At 34.2% G+C, this 21,963-nt stretch overlaps 2 protein-coding genes across 2 annotated transcripts in view; one reads left to right on the forward strand and one right to left on the reverse strand.

Annotated features, from left to right (window-relative positions):
* The window catches only part of LOC125815262 (protein unc-13 homolog), a 60,056-nt gene extending 42,026 nt beyond the window's left edge, over positions 1 to 18,030 (reverse strand). Inside the window, exon 1 of the mRNA XM_049494697.1 lies at positions 17,980 to 18,030. The gene's annotated coding sequence lies outside the window, so the exon portion shown is untranslated. The remainder of the gene's footprint in view (positions 1 to 17,979) is intronic.
* Positions 18,031 to 20,661: 2,631 nt separating this feature from the next.
* The window catches only part of LOC125815302 (protein MAINTENANCE OF PSII UNDER HIGH LIGHT 1), a 106,178-nt gene continuing 104,876 nt past the window's right edge, over positions 20,662 to 21,963 (forward strand). The window contains exon 1 of the mRNA XM_049494743.1: positions 20,662 to 20,666. The gene's annotated coding sequence lies outside the window, so the exon portion shown is untranslated. The remainder of the gene's footprint in view (positions 20,667 to 21,963) is intronic.

The raw sequence follows: 21,963 nt of genomic DNA on the forward strand, positions 1-21,963 counted from the left end.
CTAAATGCACATCAATATGAGGAACACATTTATGAAAACTCATTTTTATCATTTAACAAGAATTCAAATAGGACATGCATAACATAAGGAGACCATGGAAACTCATTTTCACCCAAGACTCCAAAACATAAAACAAGCTACTAGGAACTCTTGGTCTCAAGCTTGAGTAAGAATAGAAGGAACGAGATAAAGATATCAACACTCTCAACAACCTTGCTATTCAACATAGCATCCCCCCAAACCCAACTAAGGCAAACATGAGAAACAACAACATAGAAACCTCATCAAGACATTCATGACCATAAGGAACTAAAACTTACCGACGCCTTTTATCGAATTAGCTTTCTTGTCCTTGCTAGCTTGGAGAGCATAGAAACGACCATAATTTGGAGGAATAGGAACCGTTCCATCTTTAGAAGCTTGCTTTGCCTCTCTTCCTCTAGCCGTAAGAGTAGGACAATCTTTCACCTTGTGATCATTCTTTCCACAACCATAACACCCATTAGTACCGGCTAGGCACTTCCCATAGTGCCTCTTGCCACAAGTGATGCAAGTAGGTTTAGAAAATTGAGATTCACCATTTTTTTCTTGGTTAACCTTAGGAGCACTTGAAGAATCTTGGTCTTGAGCCCTCTTCTTGAACCTAGGTTGACTTTGCTCATCGGATCTACCCCTCTTCACATTCCTATTCATCCTCTTGAGTTTGGACTCCTTAATGGATTGAGCATACACTATGAGCCTAGAAATGTTCATGTCATTATGGAGCATTGCCGTATGACACTCTTCCTTGACTAGGTCGGATACACCGGTCACAAACCTACTCATCTCATCCCTAGGGTTTGACACCAAAGATGGAGCATACTTAGACAATTGGGTAAACCTCAAGGAGTACTCTTGCACACTCGCATTGCCTTGTCTAAGGTTGATAAACTCCTCAACCTTACACTCCCTCTTCTCACGGGGAAAATACCTACCAAGGAAAGCTTCCTTAAACTTCTCCCATTCTATAGGATCCGCTTCCACCGGCCTATTAGCCTTCCATTGAGTGAACCAAATTTGGGCAACATCTTTCAATTGATAGGAGGCAAGCTCCGTCTTTTCTTTTGAAGTCACCCCCATAACACTCACTACCTTATACACTTCATCCAAAAATTCTTGGGATCCTCTCCCACCTTAGAACCTAGAAACACCGGAGGATTCATCCTCACAAAGTCTCTCAACTTAGAAGCCATAGTACCCTCATTAGCATTCACCCTAGGCCCCATATCTCTAGTCGCTTGAGCCGCCATGGCTCGGGCCAAGATTAAGAAAGCCGACCTAATCTCTTCATTGGTCATATCCGGGGGAACCACCGGAACCTCATTCTCTTGCTCACCTATAGGAACTTGATTGCATTGCACACCTTGACCATTTTGCACAACTTGGGGAGGAACTTCCTCATTCACATCCTCTTCTCCTACTCTCTTGCCGGGTCTCCCTCGTGTATTCATATCCTATAAACACAAGAGAAGGATTAAAAAAAAGAACACTCATAAACCAAACTCTAAGACACGACTTCAAGGATAATGAAAGAAGTGTAACTTCTACCGTCCTATAGCCTATCGCTCATAGACGTGTCGCGACTCACACCGATGAACAAGACTCTACTAGACGTGGCTTGTCAGACTTTGATCCTAAAAACCATTTCCAAAATCTTATGCTCTGATACCATGTTTGTCATGATCCGAGAGTACCCCCTAGTCGTAACATGGCGTATTCGACCCCGAAGGGGTCTTATACGAGCCACATAGTCATTCATTGCATTCAATAATGAAAATAGTGCGGAATAATAAAAAAAAACTTATTTATATCCACACATTTAAACTTCATTAAAACAACTTTAAAAACATACAGCGGAAGTCTAAGTCTCACATGGCCATCTTAGACACAGTCACAAAACATAAGTAGGGACACGACCCTTTACAATCAAAAGAAGTCTATTACATGAACAAAAGAACTTAAAAGTCTTATCCTCGAATCCATGAGGACATACCAAGTCTTGGAGGAAAGCGATCCAACACTTCAAACTAGCTAGGAGGGATCACTTGCCGGAACCTACACTTATAGTAAAAATAGAGAAATATGGAATTAGCACAATTAAGTACTAAGTATGATGACCATGCAAAACATGTTTTAAAAGGGACATTTTGGCTAGAAATCATGCATTATGCCACTTTTTGAAGTATCATGAATAGTTGCATAAAAGACAAGCATAAACATCAAGTAAGTCATAATATCACCTTTAAACAATATCAACATGAAAACTTTTACCTTGGACCTTCACCTCAATCAACTCTTATGCTATACCTCGTGCAATGTATGGATGGCGTCCCATACCACCATCCATACTAAGGCACCACATTTAGGTCATTTAAAGTAACTTATCATTCTTTTCTTTTACCTTTGCACAATATTCATACATAAGAGGTATATTATTAATTAAGACATGACAAGGGAAAATAACTCATAATATAACCCAAGTATAGCATGCATCTCATATTAAGCATTTGAGAGCCAACATTCTTTAATAACCTTATTTAGGCCACAATTATGTCACGTACATTAGGATTTAGAGAAACTCACTATGACCCTCTCCAAGCCTACTCGTGCAATGTATAGGTAGCATCTCATACTACTACCTACACTTTGTAGAACCTATCAAGAAACCATAATGAAATCTCGCATGATGGAAAGTAAGCGTTTAACCGACATAGACCATGAGAGCTTGTCATGGAATCCGGTGTCATAAGTCCCCACACCGTAAAGAGGTGGTCTACTTGCCTAAGGAAGACCGGTATATAGCTTAATGGATCCACTAGCTACCTATGCGGGCACATAGTTTATGGGATAAGGTAGACGATCATTGAAACTCATGCCTAACTATTGGGGGAGTTTCCATCTAACCAAATCCACTCGGTGCTTAGCCAACATTCCCATAGAATAGTTCGTTACCTTGACATTATCACATATGAGAGGTGCCATTGGCCTACCAACTCCAAATTACATTTATTAACACGTGAAATGGTGCTTTAAGCCTACCGTTTCAAGGTTCATTTAGGAAAGCTCATTAACTCCTCTTGAAATGGTGTCATGGGCCTACCGGTTCAAGTCTCATCATTAACCTTCATGGAAAGGTGCCATAGGCCTACCGATTCCAAGGTTCATTATAAGCTCGTGTGGAAGGGTGTCACTAGCCTACCGATCCGAGGATTCAACCATCAACAATATAATCATTTATACAAGAAAATAATGCATAAGCTCTACTAATTCAAGATATGCAATAAATTAGAGAATCCTTCATATTCTATCATCAACATTCATGAGTGTCAAATTGAGAAAAATCATTTCAATAATAACACATTTACGTTCATAACATGATCACATTAGCTCCATTAAATTCTCATTCATATAATGTCATGATAACACTCCAATTTCTCATACTATGCCTTTAAGGCCATGGTTACAAAACCTTCCATAATTAAACACCTCTACCATAAGTGGATCAAACCAAGCAAGAACAATTTTTATCCATAATATGAGATTAAGCCAACTTACCATCCTCCAAAGCCATAATCAACAACACTCAAGTCCCAACCATTTTTCTTACCACAAGAGAATTCTTCCATAACTTGCCCATAAGACCACAATCCTCAATTCATCCATATACCAACAATTCATCATAAATAGGTATAGAAAACCATATAAATCAACAATACAATCCAATCTAAACACAATTTCATCAACATTAAATCATAGGCATTAAACCCACTTCATTAGCAAATTCTAGGCTTTTAATGAAAACATGGGTTCTTGAAGAAGTTTCATATAAAAATCATAAATAGAACTTCAATTCACCAATATAATGACTTTGAAAATATTTTTACCCATGAACCCATACCTAGAATAGAAAATAGAATGTTTTGTTCTTTAAAGACTTTTGAAACCCTTTTTATTGGACTCCTTGAAGGAAAGATAATCAAGGATCAAGGGTCACCATACCTTTGCTATGATCTCCCACGAAATTTGATGAAGAAAGCCTTGAATCCAAAGCCCTAGCTCCCACTTCATCTTCTTCTTAATGGAGGATTGTAGAGAGGGAAATGTTTTAGGGATGGGAATTGAACTAATGGTATCTAGGAAATAATATATGTCCTTTGGAAGAATGGTCCAACACTTAGAAAAAAAATGAGGCGGGTGAACAGTAACCACGCCTACTGGAAATTGCATTTTCCTACCGAACAGATTTTACGAAAATGAGCATAACTTATTCGTCCGAACTCCGAATGAGATGAAACGAAGTGAGTTAGGTAGCTAACTCAAAGGGCTTTCCATGGATATACTATTGGCCACCCAAATAATTTGTGTGCTAGGAGATATGACCCTCCAAAGTAGACCCTTGAAAAAAGCTTCACTTGGAAATTTCGGATTTTGATACGGTTGCTCTAAAATTTGGGTTAGACCCATTTTTCACTCAATTTGACCCCCTAAACAAGAATATGAAGTCGGATTTTCGAAAAACGAAACGGATCTCTTTATATACAGCTAAACAAGTTTGCGGTAACTTTCGAAGCACATTTTTAAGAACTTTTTGGGTCAAATTCAAATATAATCATTTCATTAAGTTCTGGACTCCAAACTCACATGTGAGGCTCTAGTTTCACTCTATCATTTTCCGGGTCGTTACAGCCCCAACCCAAAAAATTCAACAAGTTTCTTTTCTCGTTTTTTCACCCTATTTCGCCTAGAATCGAATGGTTTCTTCCCCAATCACTTAGAATCAATTACTTAACATAAGTACACTTTAATCTACTCAATACAACCCTTAAAACACTCACTTTGATCTCAAGAAATCATCCAAAACCCAACACAACAAGATTTAGAATGAACTTCAAGAACACCTTCAAGAACTCAAATCTTTCAACTTCAAGAATGAAATTTGCGTTGAAAATAACATGTTTGGTGTGTGGGTGAACAAACTCAACACTATGGAAGCTTACATACCTCTTAGCGATTAAACCCATGGCGAAAATCCACAACAAAAATCTCGACGAACGCTTTCATCCCCTCTCTTTTCTCCTATTTTCTCTTCTTGAACACTCAACTAAAACCCTAGGCGTAAACTAGGATTATAAAACTGAACCTAATCAGATTAGGCCTCTAAAATATTACTAAAAAGGAAACAAATCTGTTTGGGTAAGGAAAAGACCAAAATACCCCTTACTATTTCCGGTTAACTTTTCTTAACTGGACAACCTAACTTCAAAAAGTCATATCTCACTCATCCGACCTCTAAACTTAGTGTAACGACCCGGAAAATGATAGAGTAAAACTAGAGCCTCACATGTGAGTTTGGAGTCCAGAACTTAATGAAATGATTATATTTGAATTTGACCCAAAAAGTTCTTAAAAATGTGCTTCGAAAGTTACCGCAAACTTGTTTAGCTGTATATAAAGAGATCCGTTTCGTTTTTCGAAAATCCGACTTCATATTCTTGTTTAGGGGGTCAAATTGAGTGGGAAATGGGTCTAACCCAAATTTTAGAGCAACCGTATCAAAATCCGAAATTTCCAAGTGAAGCCTTTTTCGAGGGTCTACTTTGGAGGGTCATATCTCCTAGCACACAAATTATTTGGGTGGCCAATAATATATCCATGGAAAGCCCTTTGAGTTAGCTACCTAACGCACTTCGTTTCATCTCATTCGGAGTTCGGACGAAGAAGTTATGCTCATTTTCGTAAAATCTGTTCGGCAGGAAAAGACAATTTCCAATAGGCGTGGTTACTGTTCACCCGCCTCATTTTTTTTCTAAGTGTTGGACCATTCTTCCAAAGGACATATATTATTTCCTAGATACCATTAGTTCCATTCCCATCCCTAAAACATTTCCCTCTCTACAATCCTCCATTAAGAAGAAGAAGAAGTGGGAGCTAGGGCTTTGGATTCAAGGCTTTCTTCATCAAATTTCGTGGGAGATCATAGCAAAGGTATGGTGACCCTTGATCCTTGATTATCTTTCCTTCAAGGAGTCCATTAAAAAGGGTTTCAAAAGTCTTCAAAGAACAAAACTTCTATTTTCCATTCTAGGTATGGGTTCATGGGTAAAATGTTTTCAAAGTCATTATATTGGTGAATTAAAGTTGTATTTATGATTTTAAGATGATTTTATATGAAACTTCTTCAAGAACCCATGTTTTCATTAAAAGCCTCGAATTTGTTTATGAAATGGGTTTAATGCCTATGATTTAATGTTGATGAAATTGTGTTTAGATCGGATTGTATTGTTGATTTATATGGTTTTGTATATCTATTTATGATGAATTGTTGATATATGGATGAATTGAGGATTGTGGCCTTATGGGCAAATTATGGGTGAATCACCTTGTGGTGATAGAATTGTTGGGAATTGAGTAATGGTTATTATGGCTTTGATGGATGGTAAGTTGGCTTAATCTCATATTATGGATAAAAATTGTTCTTGCTTGGTTTGATCCACTTATGGTGGAGGTGTTTAATTATGGAATGTATTGTGACCATGGCCTTAAAGGCATAGTATGAGAAATTGGAGTGTTATCATGACATTATATGAATGAGAATTCAATGAAGATAATGTGATCATGTTATGAACGTAAAGGTGTTGCTATTGAAAGATTATTTCTCAATTTGACACTCATGAATGTTGATGATAGATTATGAAAGATTCTTCAATATAAAGTATACCTTGAATTGGTAGGGCTTATGCATCATTTTCTTGTATAAATGATTATATTGTTGATTGTTGAACCCTCGGATCGGTAGGCTAGTGGCACCCTTCCACACGAGCTTATAATGAACCTTGGAGTCGGTAGGCCTATGGCACCTTTCCATGAAGGTTAATGATGAGACTTGAACCGGTAGGCCCATGGCACCCTTTCAAGAGAAGTTAATGAGCTTTCCTAAATGAACCTTGAAACGGTAGGCTTAAAGCACCCTTTCACGTGTTAATGAATGTAATTTGGAGTTGGTAGGCCAATGGAACCTCTCATATGTGATAATGTCAAGGTAACGAACTATTCTATGGGAATGTTGGCTAAGCACCGAGTGGATTTGGTTAGATGGAAACTCCCCCAATAGTTAGGCATGAGTTTCAATGATCGTCTACCTTATCCCATAAATTATGTGCCCGCATAGGTAGCTAGTGGATCCATTAAGCTATATACCGGTCTTCCTTAGGCAAGTAGACCACCTCTTTACGGTGTGGGGACTTATGACACCGGATTCCATGACAAGCTCTCATGGTCTATGTCGGTTAAACGCTTACTTCCCATCATGCGAGATTTCATTATGATTTCTTGATAGGTTCTACAAAGCGTAGGTAGTAGTATGAGATGCTACCTATACATTGCACGAGTAGGCTTGGAGAGGGTCATAGTGAGTTTCTCTAAATTCTAATGTATGTGATACAATTGTGGCCTAAATGAGGTTATTAAAGAATGTTGGCTCTCAAATGCTTAATATGAGATGCATGCTATACTTGGGTTATATTACGAGTTATTTTCCCTTGTCATGTCTTAAGTGATGATATACCTCTTATGTATGAATATTGTGCAAAGGTGAAATAAAGGAATGATAAGTTACCTTAAGTGACCTTAATGTGGTGCCTTAGTATGGATGGTGGTATGGGACGTCATCCATACATTGCACGAGGTATAGCATAAGGGTTTCTTGAGGTGAAGGTCCAAGGTAAAGGTTTTCATATTGAAATTGTTTAAAGGTAATATTATGACTTACTTGATGTTTATGCTTGTATTGTATGTCTTTTATGCAACTATTCATGGTACTTCAAAAAGTGGCATAATGCAGGGTTTCTAACCAAAATGTCCCTTTTAAAGCATGTCTTGCATGGTCATCATACTTAGTACATTTTGTGTACTAACCCATACTCTTCATATTTTTACTATAAGTGTAGGTTCCGGCAAGTGATCCCTCCTAGCTAGTTTGAAGTGTTGGATTGCTTTCCTCCAAGACTTGGTATGTCCTCATGGATTCGAGGATAAGACTTTTAAGTTCTTTTGTTCATGTAATAGACTTAATAGACTTCTTTTGATTGTAAAGGGCCGTGTCCCTACTTATGTTTTGTGACTGTGTCTAAGATGGCCATGTGAGACTTAGACTTCCGCTGTGTGTTTTTAAAGTTGTTTTAATGAAGTTTAAATGTGTGGATGTAAATAAGTTTTTTTTTTTTATTATTCCGCACTATTTTCATTATTGAATGCAATGAATGACTATGTGGCTCGTATAAGACCCCTTCGGGGTCGAATACGCCATGTTACGACTAGGGGGTACTCTCGGGTCGTGACACTTAGCAAACTCAGCAGCATTGGAAAGATAATTCAAAGGTCTTTCCTACGGTATCTGGTAGCACACCTAACTCATCCTGAGCTAGAAGTTATGTTCGTTTGAAGTCGACCCAAAACTCATACTTAAGCATAACTTGCAAAATTTCAAATTTTGCTATTTCCAATTTATTTCTCTTTCGAACTCAAGTTGATACATCTAGTGAAGTTAACACTTAAGAAATTTTAATTCCTCGATAAAATCCTACTCACAACGAAGAACGGTTCGGGTCTTAGTTCAAATTTTTCTCTATGGTGTTACAGATATGATCATGAGAGAGATGAGATGAAAGAGATGAAAGAGATGTGAGAGATGATAGATACGAGATAAATGTGAGAGACGTGAAAGATGAGAACTGAGAGATACAAGAGATATGAGAAATAAGAGATGAGAGACAAGAGAGAGATAAGATATGAGAGAGAGATCGCCAGAGATGAGAGAGAAATCAAAGAGATATGAGATGAGAGATAGGTGATATGAGAGTTGAGATATGAGAAAGATGAGAGATAGGTGATATGAGAGAGATGAGAGATATGAGAGTTAAGAGATGAAGATGAGATATGACAGAGATAAGAGAGATAAGAGTTGAGAAATCAGAGATATGAGATGAGATGGGAGAGATAGAAGAGAAATGTGAGAGATGAGAGATGAGAGATGCGAGAAAAATGTAAGAGATGACAGACACAAAAGAGATAAGAGATGTGAGAATTGAGAGATATGAGATGAGAGATGAGAGATATGAAAGTTGAGAGATAAGAGATTTCAGTTATGAGAGAGATGAGAGAAGATGTGAGATGAAAGAGATATGATATGAGATATGAGAGAAGATATGCGATGAAAGAGATGAGATATGAGAAAGATGAGAGACATGAGATATGAGAAAGATGAGAGAGATATGAGATGAGAGAAGATATGAGATAAAAGAGATGAGATATGAGATGAAAGAGATGAGAGATATGAGATGAGAGATGATAGAGATGAGAAAAGATATGAGATGAAAGAGATAGAAATGGGATAAAAGATAAAAGAGATGAGAAAAGATATGAGATGAGAGAGATATGAGATGAGAGAGATATGAGATTAAAGAGATACGAGATGAGAGAGATGAGATATGACAAAGATGAGAGAGATATGAGATGAGATACAAAATGAGATGAGATATGATATAAGCTATGAGATAAAAGAGATGAGATATGACAGAGATGAGAGAGATATGAGATATGACAAAGATGAGAGAGATATGAGATGAGATATAATATAAGCTATGAGATGAAAGAGAAGATATGACAGAGATGAGATATGATATAAGATATGAGATGAGAGAGATATGAGATATGACAAAGATGAGAGAGATATGAGATGAGATATGATATAAGCTATGAGATGAAAGGGATGAGATATGACAGAGATGAGAGAGATATGAGATGAGATATAAGATGAGAGATGAGATATGAGATGAAAGAGATATGATATGAGATGAAAGAGATATGATATGAGATGAGAGATATGATATGAGATGAGAGATATCATAGAGATGAGATATGAGATGAGAAATGAGATATGAGATGAGATATGAGATATGAGATATGAGAGATGAGAGATGAGAGATGAGAGATGAGAGATGAGATGAGATACGAGAGGTGATGTGTGATGTGTGATGTGTGATGAGAGGTGAGAGGTGAGAGGTGAGAGGTGAGAGGTGAGATGTGAGATGTGAGATGTGAGATGAGAGATGAGAGATGAGAGATGAGAGATGAGATATGAGATATGAGATATGAGATATGAGATATGAGATATGAGATATGAGATATGAGATATGAGATATGAGATATGAGATATGAGATATGAGATATGAGATATGAGATATAGAGATGAGAGATGAGATATGAGAAATGAGATATGAGATATGAGATATGAGATATGAGATATGAGAAATGAGCTATGAGATATGAGATATGAGATATGAGATATGAAATATGAGATGAGATATAGATACGAGATATGAGATGAGATGAGAAATGAGAGATGAGATATGAAATATGAGATGAGATATAGATATAAAATATGAGATGAGAGATATGAGATGAGATGAGATATAGATATAAAATATGAGATGAGATGAGATATGAGATATAAGAAATGAGATGAGAAATGAGATGAGAGATGAGATATGATATGAGATGAGATATGAGATATGAGATATGAGATATGAGAAATGAGATATGAGATGAGATATAGATATGAGATATGAGATGAGAGATGTGATATGAGATGAGAGATATGAGATGAGATATGAGATGAGATATGATAGATGAGATATGAGGTGAGATATGAGATGAGATATGATATATGATTTAAGAGATGAGATATGATATATGATAAAAAGATTCTTTTTTAGAGAGTAAATAGATTATTGGGTTAGGGCATCACCAACCTTATACTCTATTTTACTCTTTAAACATAGAGTTTTTAATTGGACAACCAACTTCAACCTAATTCTTTATTTACTCTCTAAAAAAATATTCTTCTCTCCTCAATATTATATTATTTCTATTTCATAATATAAATCATTCTTCTTCTTTTTTCAAATAATCATTTTATATAATTTTCATGTGATATAAAATTATATTTTATTTTTTCAAATTCTTTATTTAATATAAAATTATATTTTATTTCAAAATTTTAACATAAATTGCAAGCAAATATTATATAATATACAAATTAATGGACAATTCAAATAAAAATGAAATCATTAATGAAATACAATTGCATAAAAATTACATAAATACTCAACTTTCAAGATTATTACGTTGCTCCCTTAAATGCTTTATTAATGCATTATAGAATTAAAAATGATCATTTTTGTTCTAGCTAAAAATTGTTCAAATCGGAGATTTCAAATTATATTAGTGACAATTTTTTTTTAAAAAAATTAACATATTGTTAATTCGGGACGAAAATAGTTTATATTACATAATATATTTTTTAGAATATTATATTACATTTAATAAGAATTACAAATATTAAATATTTAATTAATGGGATTATATGTAAAATAATATGTTCATTGCAATTAATACTCATATCTCGCCTTTGGAAATGCGGCCCAATTAATACCAAAAAATTAAAATATTTAATTGCATATATAATTAATCAAAATCTCAATAGCAATAACATATTAAGAAATATTTCAATTCAACAACTGAAAATAGATAGTACTTACTTAGAACTTGAATGAGAAAAAAACAGAACAAAAGTCAAAACAGTGAGAGAGAAAAAAACAAAGGTAGAAGTGACTCTGAAATCGAAGTAGAAGAAGATAAAGGAAACAGAGGAAGAAGAAAAGAAGAAGATAGAAGAAATACATATCGGTTGGACTTTGGAGTTGCCAAAAAAGTCTAGCTAGTAGCCTTAAGAGTCTAGTCGAAAATCCTAAAATTACATTTCAACTTTTAAAACCCTCAATTGGTCACCTTTTTAAAGAAAATACAAAAGGCGACACCTTTCTAGGCTCTCGCCTTTGTCGCCATGGCGTCGTCTTTTGAAGATCGCCTCGCCACAAAACTAAAAGGCAATGAACGGTCGCCTCGCCTCGCCTCTCACCATTGGCGACGAGGCAATCGCCTTTCAGAACACTGGAAGAATCTAATTAAACTAGTCTTTGAACAAGCACTATCCCAACATATAGAAAGATTTCAACAGCAGTAATTATATAAGGGTAACAATTCTTTACCCTTGTAAATGCATTTTTGATTGAAAATGTCATGTAGAACTCTACCTGCTCTTTATCTGATATTGTTGCAGACTCCATTGCCTGCATAAACATCTAAGTCGTATAATACAATAATATTATTTGTAAGTGTCCATGTATGTGAATCCTATGGTTTATAGTGAATGCACAGACAGCACATATAACATATGATTTTTTTTACCAGAACAAACTTAAAATAGTTCACCAGAAAAGGTAGGTAGAAGAAGCCTTCGAACAAGCATAGCAACCCCTAATCCAAAAACATCAACTAGTTTTTAGACACAACTTTCCTGTACTGTTGACTTAAACTAAATAATATCCTAGATGGAATTAATGTCAACAGAAAAGGCAGAAAATTTGAAATATATTTTTGAAACAGAGAAAATTAGAAAATTAGAAAATTAGAAAATTTGTAATATTGGCAACCATTATTCATGGAAAGAGTAAATTTGGAAGTTAGTTTCTTAGTTTTAAATTGCTAAACAGAGGTCATAGTACAAGCTCTGAGTTGATCAGTGTCTGTATTAAGTTAAAACAAATGACTTATCATGCGCACAAGATTTGCAAGCGCCTAATCAAAGTAAAACAGAATTGTGCACAAACTATGAAGTAGAGCATCTAAAGTCCAGCTTCAAGCTAATGAAACTAGCCAGAGGCAAGAGCCATGATTTTCCAATCAAACCAGTGCAGAGAAACACACCCTTTAGATTCAATAATAAAGGGGAACGTGAAACATACGAGAGCATATGATTAACAGCTTGAGATCTTATCATACATAAAAAGAGGGAAAGTAGAAGTTAACTAACATGAAGGCTATTCAACTGCAAGCAAAGCATTGATGTCCCTTGAGTATCTCATCAAAATAGGCACATGTGGAACAATATCTTCCTTATTAGCTGCATGCAAATGGTAGCAAGTTCACCATGAAATATATAGGTTCAATTTAGCAGCAAACAGTTCCGCAGAAACAAATGCAAGCTATGCAAATGCAAAAGGATGAGCAGAGAAGTAAAAGAATACAAATAATTTACACGGTACAACTTTTCATTGCCATAAAAAGAGAGCCACAAAATAAAAGCTTCAAAGCTATTTGAAAATTCAACATGCTAATTACTGTCAGTGGGAAACTGGGATGGTGATGAAGGGTCGTCAAGTGGGTACATTGGCAATTCATCCGTATCATTTGCAAGAAAAGAGTGAAATAATAAAATTAGGATATCCAATTATTGGTCACTCGGACAGAATATTTACAGTTCCAATGGGAAGGATAACTTTGAAATTATGCTGTAAAGAGGTACCCTGCCCTTCCTACTGTGAAAGGGTTTTGTATACTGCAGAAAACATATTTTGATCTAATAGTTCCTCCATCCATTACATTGATGTCATTCATCAAATCATAGTGCAAGACACAAAATGAACCAGGAGACAATTAAGCTAATAAACTGCAACAACATGCATGTAAAATTTCAGTATGAAGGATTCTTCACTTGAGAAAAAAAAAGGAAATCTTTAAGATTGTGCAGAAAGAAAGTATATACCAATCTTATCCAAAACAGTCTTTGCATATACTTGAAATGCATTATCAATGCCGCGAAAGAGGCTACCCAGTTCTCCTGGCCTCATTGGAACTTCCAGAGCAAAGAACTGATTGACCGTCTGCAGTGACAAAATTGTTCAACTCATTACAAAATGTGGTATCGTATAAAAGCATTTGTAAACCACTGTCGGCATATCAGAATCAACAATTATAAAAGCAGAATGTTCAAAATCTGAGCCACAATTTAAAGTTGACTTCCTCTTTCTATTTTATTTTCCACCCACCCCACACCCCATGGGTAGGGCACTGGAGCTTTAGAAGCTTGTGAATCTTCACTTTAAGTTTCAAGCACCAAAAGTAAAAGCCTATGATGACATTTGATACTGAAGCAGTAAGAGCTTCTTGAGATGGGGGGTGGTGATTGACTACGATATGTATCAAGTTGCTGCTAGAGGCCAGTAGATTCCAACATTAAACTTCAGAAAGCTTTTCAATATAAGCCTCCACCTCCTATGGATCAATGGCTCAGAAGAGGAATCTATCTTCAAGTATATTTCGCATCAGAGCAGGAGAAGAAGGGTGATAGATAACAAATCGTCTAGTTTCACGTAATTTATGCCACCAGCAGCTTAACAAGTTCAAGCAGAATATCGACTATGATGACAAGTTAAATTATACCTTCATTTGGATTCCTTTGTTTAAATGACAAGTGTTCTTTCTGATAGGGTAAAGTTTCAGTAAAAAAAAATAGCCCCAAGACGACACTGTTGCCATTACAAGGCTCATCAGTACTTGTTTTATTTTTACATCACATTTTTAGAGTTCTTCAGATGATGAGTGTAAATTAATCCACTCATAATAAAAGTATTTCGGAAAGAAGTACTGAACTAAGCTAGAAACGTAATAAGTTAGAGAAGATATCTAAATTGAAAAGACAACAGTTCTTATACAAAAGAAATTAGTCAGAATGGTATAATATACTAACTGCCCAAAATCCAATTGCCTGCCTATACAGTACTTGCCAAATGTTGATTTTTGAAAGACTTTAGCAGCAAACATCATTCAAAATTATAGAACTTCGCTACTATCTTTTTCAATTTCTTGATTAAATTTCCCATTCAACGGGCCCTCTCAAATTTAACCTATGATGTAAGGTGACACTATAAACACTCAGCAGGATCACCCCTCACAGGTAATACTATGAAGTAGAGCACCTAAAGTCCAGCTTCAAGCTAATGAAACTTGCCAGAGGCCAGAGCCATGATTTTCCAATCAAACCAGTGCAGAGAAATACACCCTTTAGATTCAATAATAAAGGGGCGAACGTGAAACATACGAGAGCAAATGATTAACAGCTTGAGATGTTATCATACATAAAAAGAGGGAAAGTAGAAGTTAACTAACATGAAGGCAATTCTCAACTGCACACAAAGCGTTGATGTTGCCGCTACATCAATTTCAACAGACTTCAAGACATCTGGTATCCTTGTATCCTTCAACTCCTTCTTTACAAATGCCTTAATTCCACTTTCCCTTGAGTATCTCGTCAAAATAGGCACAGGTGGAACAATATCTTCCTTATTAGCTGCATGCAAATGGTAGCAAGTTCACCATGAAATATATAGGTTCAATTTAGCAGCAAACAGTTCTGCAGAAACAAATGCAAGATATGCAAATGCAAAAAGATGAGCAGAGAAGTAGAAGAATACAAATAATTTACACGGTACAACTTTTCGTTGCCATAAAAAGAGAGCCACTAAATAAAAGCTTCAAAGCTATTTGAAAATTCAACATGCTAAATTCTGTCAATGGGAAACTAGGATGGCGATGAAGGGTCGTCAAATGGGTAAATTGGCAATTCATCCATATCATTTGCAAGAAAAGAGTGAAATTATAAAACTAGGCTATCCTATTATTGGTCACTCGAACAGAATATTTACAGTTCCAGTGGGAAGGATAACTTTGAAATTCTGTTGTAAAGAGGTACCCCGCACTTCCTACGGTGAAAGGGTTTTGTATACTGCAGAAAACAGATTCTGATCTAATAGTTCCTTCATCCATTACATTGATGTCATTCATCAAATCATAGTGCAAGACACAAAATGAACCAGGAGACAATTAAGCTAATAAACTGCAACAACAGGCATGTAAAATTTCAGTATGAAGGATTCTTCACTGTGAAAAAAAAAAGGAAATCTTTAAGATTGTGCAGAAAGAAAGTATATACCAATCTTATCTAAAACGGTCTTTGCATATACTTGAAATGCATTATCAATGCCGCGAAAGAGGCTACCCAGTTCTCCTGGCCTCATTGGAACTTCCAAAGCAAAGAACTGATCGACCGTCTGCAGTGAGAAAATTGCTCAACTCATTACAAAATGTGGTATCGTATAAAAGCATTTGTAAACCACTGTCGGCATAACAGAATCAACAATGATAAAAGCAGAATGTTCAAAATCTGAGCCACATTTTAAAGTTGACTTCCTCTTTCTATTTTTTTTCTCACCCACCCCACACCACATGGGTAGGGAACTGGAGCTTTAGAAGCTTGTGAATCTTCAAGTGTATATGTTCCAAAAGCTAAGTATTTTTCACTTAAGTTTCATGCACCAAAAGGAAAAGAAGCTAGGCTGCTATAGATAACATCGACAGGAAGGACACACAAACTTCATCTCGCAGCTGAGAGTAGTTTGTGATCAAACTTAGCCCTCAAGCACAAAAGCCTAGAATTTAGATTTGGCTTTTTTAGTGTAGCATTATGATTTCATACGTTACTAATTTAAAGTCCAGTTTTCCCGCTGTACACAAAATAAATCAATAAAGAAATAACTTTTCTTGTTGCTGACAAATTATCGCAACTCTTCTTCCATATTACTGTAATTCCATTACGAAACACAATAAACTTATGCCATGGAAACTGAATAAACTGATTCCAGAAAATTGAGAAAAATAACTATGCAAAAGAACAGAGTATGATTTGTGAACCTCTTCCACAATCCTGTAGACTTCAACAATGGAACTTCCATGCCTTTGTTGAGGTGAAACCGGTACCCACCGCTGGAAAACCATAAAAAGGTAATTAACTTCATATGCTAAAAGACTGGTCTTTGGTTAGAAGGAGGATTTCAATTTACTCTTATTATCATAACCGTGAATATTGAAACCAGGAGATGCCTCATTTAACTTTATAAAAAAGGATATAGATAGAAAAATTTAAAATGATAAATGATTAATGACAAATGGCATAGGGAATAGAAGTATAATGACAAAGGAACAGCTAAATAATTGATATAATTGTTAAATGAACTACAATCTATAGATTTAGAAACTCCCTAAGTTATTACCTCCTGCTGAATATCCCGGTCAACCCAATTCAAAATCCTTGCAAGTTGTGAATTCACCCATCGTAGTACCAATGTCCCAGACACAGTCTCAATCTATACTTAAAACAAGAAAAGGCTAAGAAAAACACCAGATTCACTACATAAAATATTGAGCATGACACATGGAAGCTTTATTAGCAAAACCATCCCGCCACCAACCAATAAAAAGGTTCTGAGCAGTTAGAATGCCGAGGTCAGAAGACAATAAATCCAAGAAGCTTAATTTACTGGCAACACAATCTTTCACTTGGAACTGCCCCATATAATTTTGGCAAAATTATGTCACCCTAGTTTCTCCATTATAAAAATAAATAAAGAAGCACAGAAAGAGTTTCCTTAACTAGAGCAGTTATACGATACATCTGCATCAATGTTGTTAATAGCTTCCTAGTCATGTGCCAGCATCCTAAGCACAAAGTTACCAGTAGTACAAATATAGAACCAGAGAAAAATATCAAAGTACTCTTACTCTCCCGGTCCTTTTTTTTTTTTTTTTTTGAAAATGGTAACCATTACTCTCCCTCCATCTTTTATTTTTCTGGTATAACCAGCACTATAGATATAGCACCTTAGAGCTAAAAAAAGAAGCAAATTACAACCTAATACTGCAAAAATGAAATGGTCACACTTATGATAGCAGAAGTTACAGGTCCACCATACACATGTACACCTATAATAAGCATGCTTACCAGTAGCAAATGACGACAATCCAAGCACAAGATCAGCAGCAGCATTGTTAAACTCTTGTTGTTGTGTGGAACTGAGAGACTGAGATTTGGATAAACTGGACAGCTCTTCAAATGGTTCAGTCAATTGTCTGATGTGGAGAGTGTTGGCATAATTGGTGATGGTGTGGAAATAGGGACAGGCGGGGGTAATCTTCTTGGAGGCAAACCCGATAGTTCAGGATTTGTAGCTAGAAAGAATTCATCATTTGAACCTGCATTACTCTTAATACAAAAAGGAAAGCGTTGAGGAATGAAAATAAACATTGATGTGCATAGAACACACTAAATAATGTTTTGGGATAGGAAAAATTGCTACACAACAACCCCATATGAAAATAATTCTAAGCAGCAATAGATAAGCCTCGGTAAATGGAACATTCACAAATAGTAAATATTGAACAGAAATCAATGTATTTGCAATCCCGAACAAGAACATTCATAAATAATGACCCAAGAACATATAATAATGAATGTGCAAGTCCGAATTTACCATATGAGGGAACAGATTGCTGTCAGATAGTTCAAGGAGTCCGTCTACCCAAAAGAAAAAATCAATCCTGACTTGATTGCAATCAATTATGTAGAGGCTATAGTTTGTACTGGACATTCCCTACCTTTTCTTGCACAATTAAGGACAAAATCAACGAGTTGATCAAGATCCACATCATCCAAGGAAACAGCTCTGGGAGGCATTACCACTTTCTTGATTAAGCTTCCTGAAAGAATGAAATTCAATAGTATCCGCCTATCTCTCTGAAATCTTTGTAGAGGCTCTGTAGAGTTCTCCCTTCAAACACAGACAACACATTCAATTGGAGCCACCCACCCACCCACTGACCACATTGTGTTTCAGTAAATTCTCTACCATCAAATCCCCTTAACATAGCAAGAATCTTTCACCCTAACTACTTAAGAACTTCAAGATTTACTTCAAACCAACTTCAAGATCTATCAGTCCTGTAAACTTAATCAAAACAAGGAAAGAACCCATAAGGTTTTAAAGATTACTTACTCTTCCCTGGCAACTTCACCATAAACCCCAGTTACTTAGCAACTCACACTTGCCTTCACCAACTGAAAAAAAAAATGCAAGATTCTTGAAGTAAATACCAAAACTGAATGAAATTTGAACAAGTCAAGAGGGAATAATTCTTGGAAGTAAATACCAAAACAACAAAATCAGTCATGACTTGATGATTGCAAATGCAATCTATTTTAAAGCAAATAAGTAGAGGCTATATTTTGTGGTGGACATTCCCTACCTTTTCTTGCACAATTGAGGACAAAATCAACGCTAACTTGATCAAGATCCACATCATCCAAGGAAACAGCTCCGGGGGCATTACCACCTTCTTGATTAAGCTTCCTGAAAGTATGAAATTCAACAGTATCCGCCTATCCCTCCGAAATCTTTGTAGAAGCTCTATAGAGTTCTCCCTGCAAACACAGACAACACATTCAATTGGAGCCACCCACCCACCCACATTGCGTTCCCGTAAATTCTCTACCATCAAATTTCCTTAACATATCAAGAATCTTTCACCTTTACTACCTAAGAACATCAAGATTTACTTCAAACCAACTTCAAGATCTATTAGTCTTGTAAACTTTATCAAAACAAGGAAAGAACCCACTGGATTTAAAGATTACTTACTCTTCCATTGCAGCTTCAACGTAAACCCCAGTTACTTAGCAACTCGCACTTGCATTCACCAACTGGAAAAAAAACCTAAGATTCTTGAAGTAAATACCAAAATTGAATGAGTCAAGAAGGAGTGATTCTTAGAAGTAAATACCAAAATTGAATGAGTCAAGAATGAGTGATTTTTTCTTGATTTTTTCCTCAATTTCTCCATTTTCTCCCTCTGTATCCGTTGCTCTTCTTTTTTTTATACTAGTGAAATTATATTCTCTTATTATATAAGAGGGAGTTTATGATAGGACACTGTGATGTCCAATCATAAACTCCCTATATAATATATAATATATAATATAATAAATCATTTTTTCTACTATATAATATATATTTATTTTTCTACTATAAGGGAGTTTATATAATAATATAATATAATAAATCATTTACAAATGACTTAAAATATTTCATATTTAAAGGATATATAATAAAATAGGTTCACTCTCAAAATTCTATCTGGGTCACATACATTGGGACCAAAACAATAACATATATCATTTTAAAATTACCAAAAAAGTATTATAAATAATAATAATTAACAACTTAAAATATCTTAAAGACATTTTAAAAGGGTTAATTTTGTAATTGTAATTCTACTATTATATAAGAGGGAGTTTATGATGGGACATTCTATGTGTCCCATCATAAACTCCCTATATAATATATAATATAATAAATCATTTTTTCTACTATATAATATATTAATATATATTTATTTTTCTACTATATAATAAAAGGGAGTTTATATAATATATAATATCATAATAAAACCCCTTTTATTATATAGTAGAAATAAATATAATATATATATATATAATATAATATAATAAATCATTTACAAATGACTTAAAATATTTAATATTTAAAAGATATATAATAAAATAGGTTGACTCTCAAAATTCTATCCGGGTCACATATATTGGGACAGAAAAAATAACATATATCATTTCAAAATTACCAAAAAAGTATTATAAATAATAATAATTAACAACTTAAAATATCTTAAAGACATTTTAAATGGGTTAATTTTGTAAGTTTATCCATATCATATAAATTAGGACAAAGTGACCAGCAATGTAAGTTATTTGAAAGTTACATAAAAATATTATAAATCACAATAATTAATAATTTAGAACATTTTTTTTTAAATGCAAATTTGGATGACTCTTCAAATTTCATTTGTGTCACATAAATTGAGACAACAAAAATAACATATATTTCGTCCATTTTAATTTATTTGTCTTAATTTTTTTTTATATTTAAAAATTGCGTAAAAATACTATAAATCATGATAATTGACAACATAAAATATTTCAAAAATAAATACATATAAAAAAATTTGATTAATTGTTGAAATTAATCTATCGTTAAAAATTATGTATAAAATACAATAAATCGTGATTTTGACTACTTAAAATATTTATTAAAAAAATAGAAAAAATAAATTGACTGATTCTTAAAATTAATCTAGCAATGTCACATAAAATGAGACAAAAGTAGTAATATGTATTGTTTAATGTGAAATTATTGAAAACTACGTAAAATGTATTATAAACGTTAACAATTAACAACATTTGATTGGATCTTGAAATTTTATCAATGCTACATACATTGAGACAAGTGGAGTAATATATATTAAGTATTTAAAAATTACGTACAACCATATTGCTTTCTGTAGGCTTCGAATTATCGTGGTCATTTTTTTGGCTGATACAAGTTTTGTACTTTTTTTTTTAATATTATAAATCGCAATAATTAATAATTTAAAATATTTTAAAAAATATATTAAAAATTTAGTTGGTTTCGGGAATTTTATTTATACTATATAAAATGGGACAAAGGAAGCAACATATATCATTTACAAATGACTTAAAAAGCATTAAAAATTACAATAATTACCAATTTAAAATATTTAAAAGCTATATAATAAAATAGGTTCACTCTCAGAATTCTTTCAGACTCACATATATTAAGACAGAAAAAATAACACATATCATTTTAAAATTACCAAAAAAGTATTATAAATAATAATAATTAACAACTTAAAATATCTAAAAGACATTTTAAAAGGGTTAATTTTGTAATTTTATCCATATCACATAAATTAGGACAAAGTGACCAGTAATGTTGGTTATTTGAAAGTTACATCAAAATATTATAAATCACAATAATTAATAACTTAAAACATTTTTAAAAAAAAAATTAAAATTTGGATGACTCTCCATATTTTATTTGTGTGACATAAATTGAGACAACAAAAATAACATATATTGGGTCCATTTTAATTTATTTGTCTTATTTTTTTTGGGTTTTTTATATTTAAAAAATACATAAAAATATTATAAATCATGATAATTGACAACATAAAATATGTTTTGAAAAAAAATACAAAAAATTCCACTCATTCTTTAAGTGAATCTATCGTAAAAATACTATAAATCATGATAATTGACAACAT

The sequence above is a fragment of the Solanum verrucosum genome, unplaced genomic scaffold, assembly GCF_900185275.1.
Source record: "Solanum verrucosum unplaced genomic scaffold, falcon-dt-bn FXZP01000261.1, whole genome shotgun sequence".
Lineage (NCBI taxonomy): Eukaryota > Viridiplantae > Streptophyta > Magnoliopsida > Solanales > Solanaceae > Solanum > Solanum verrucosum.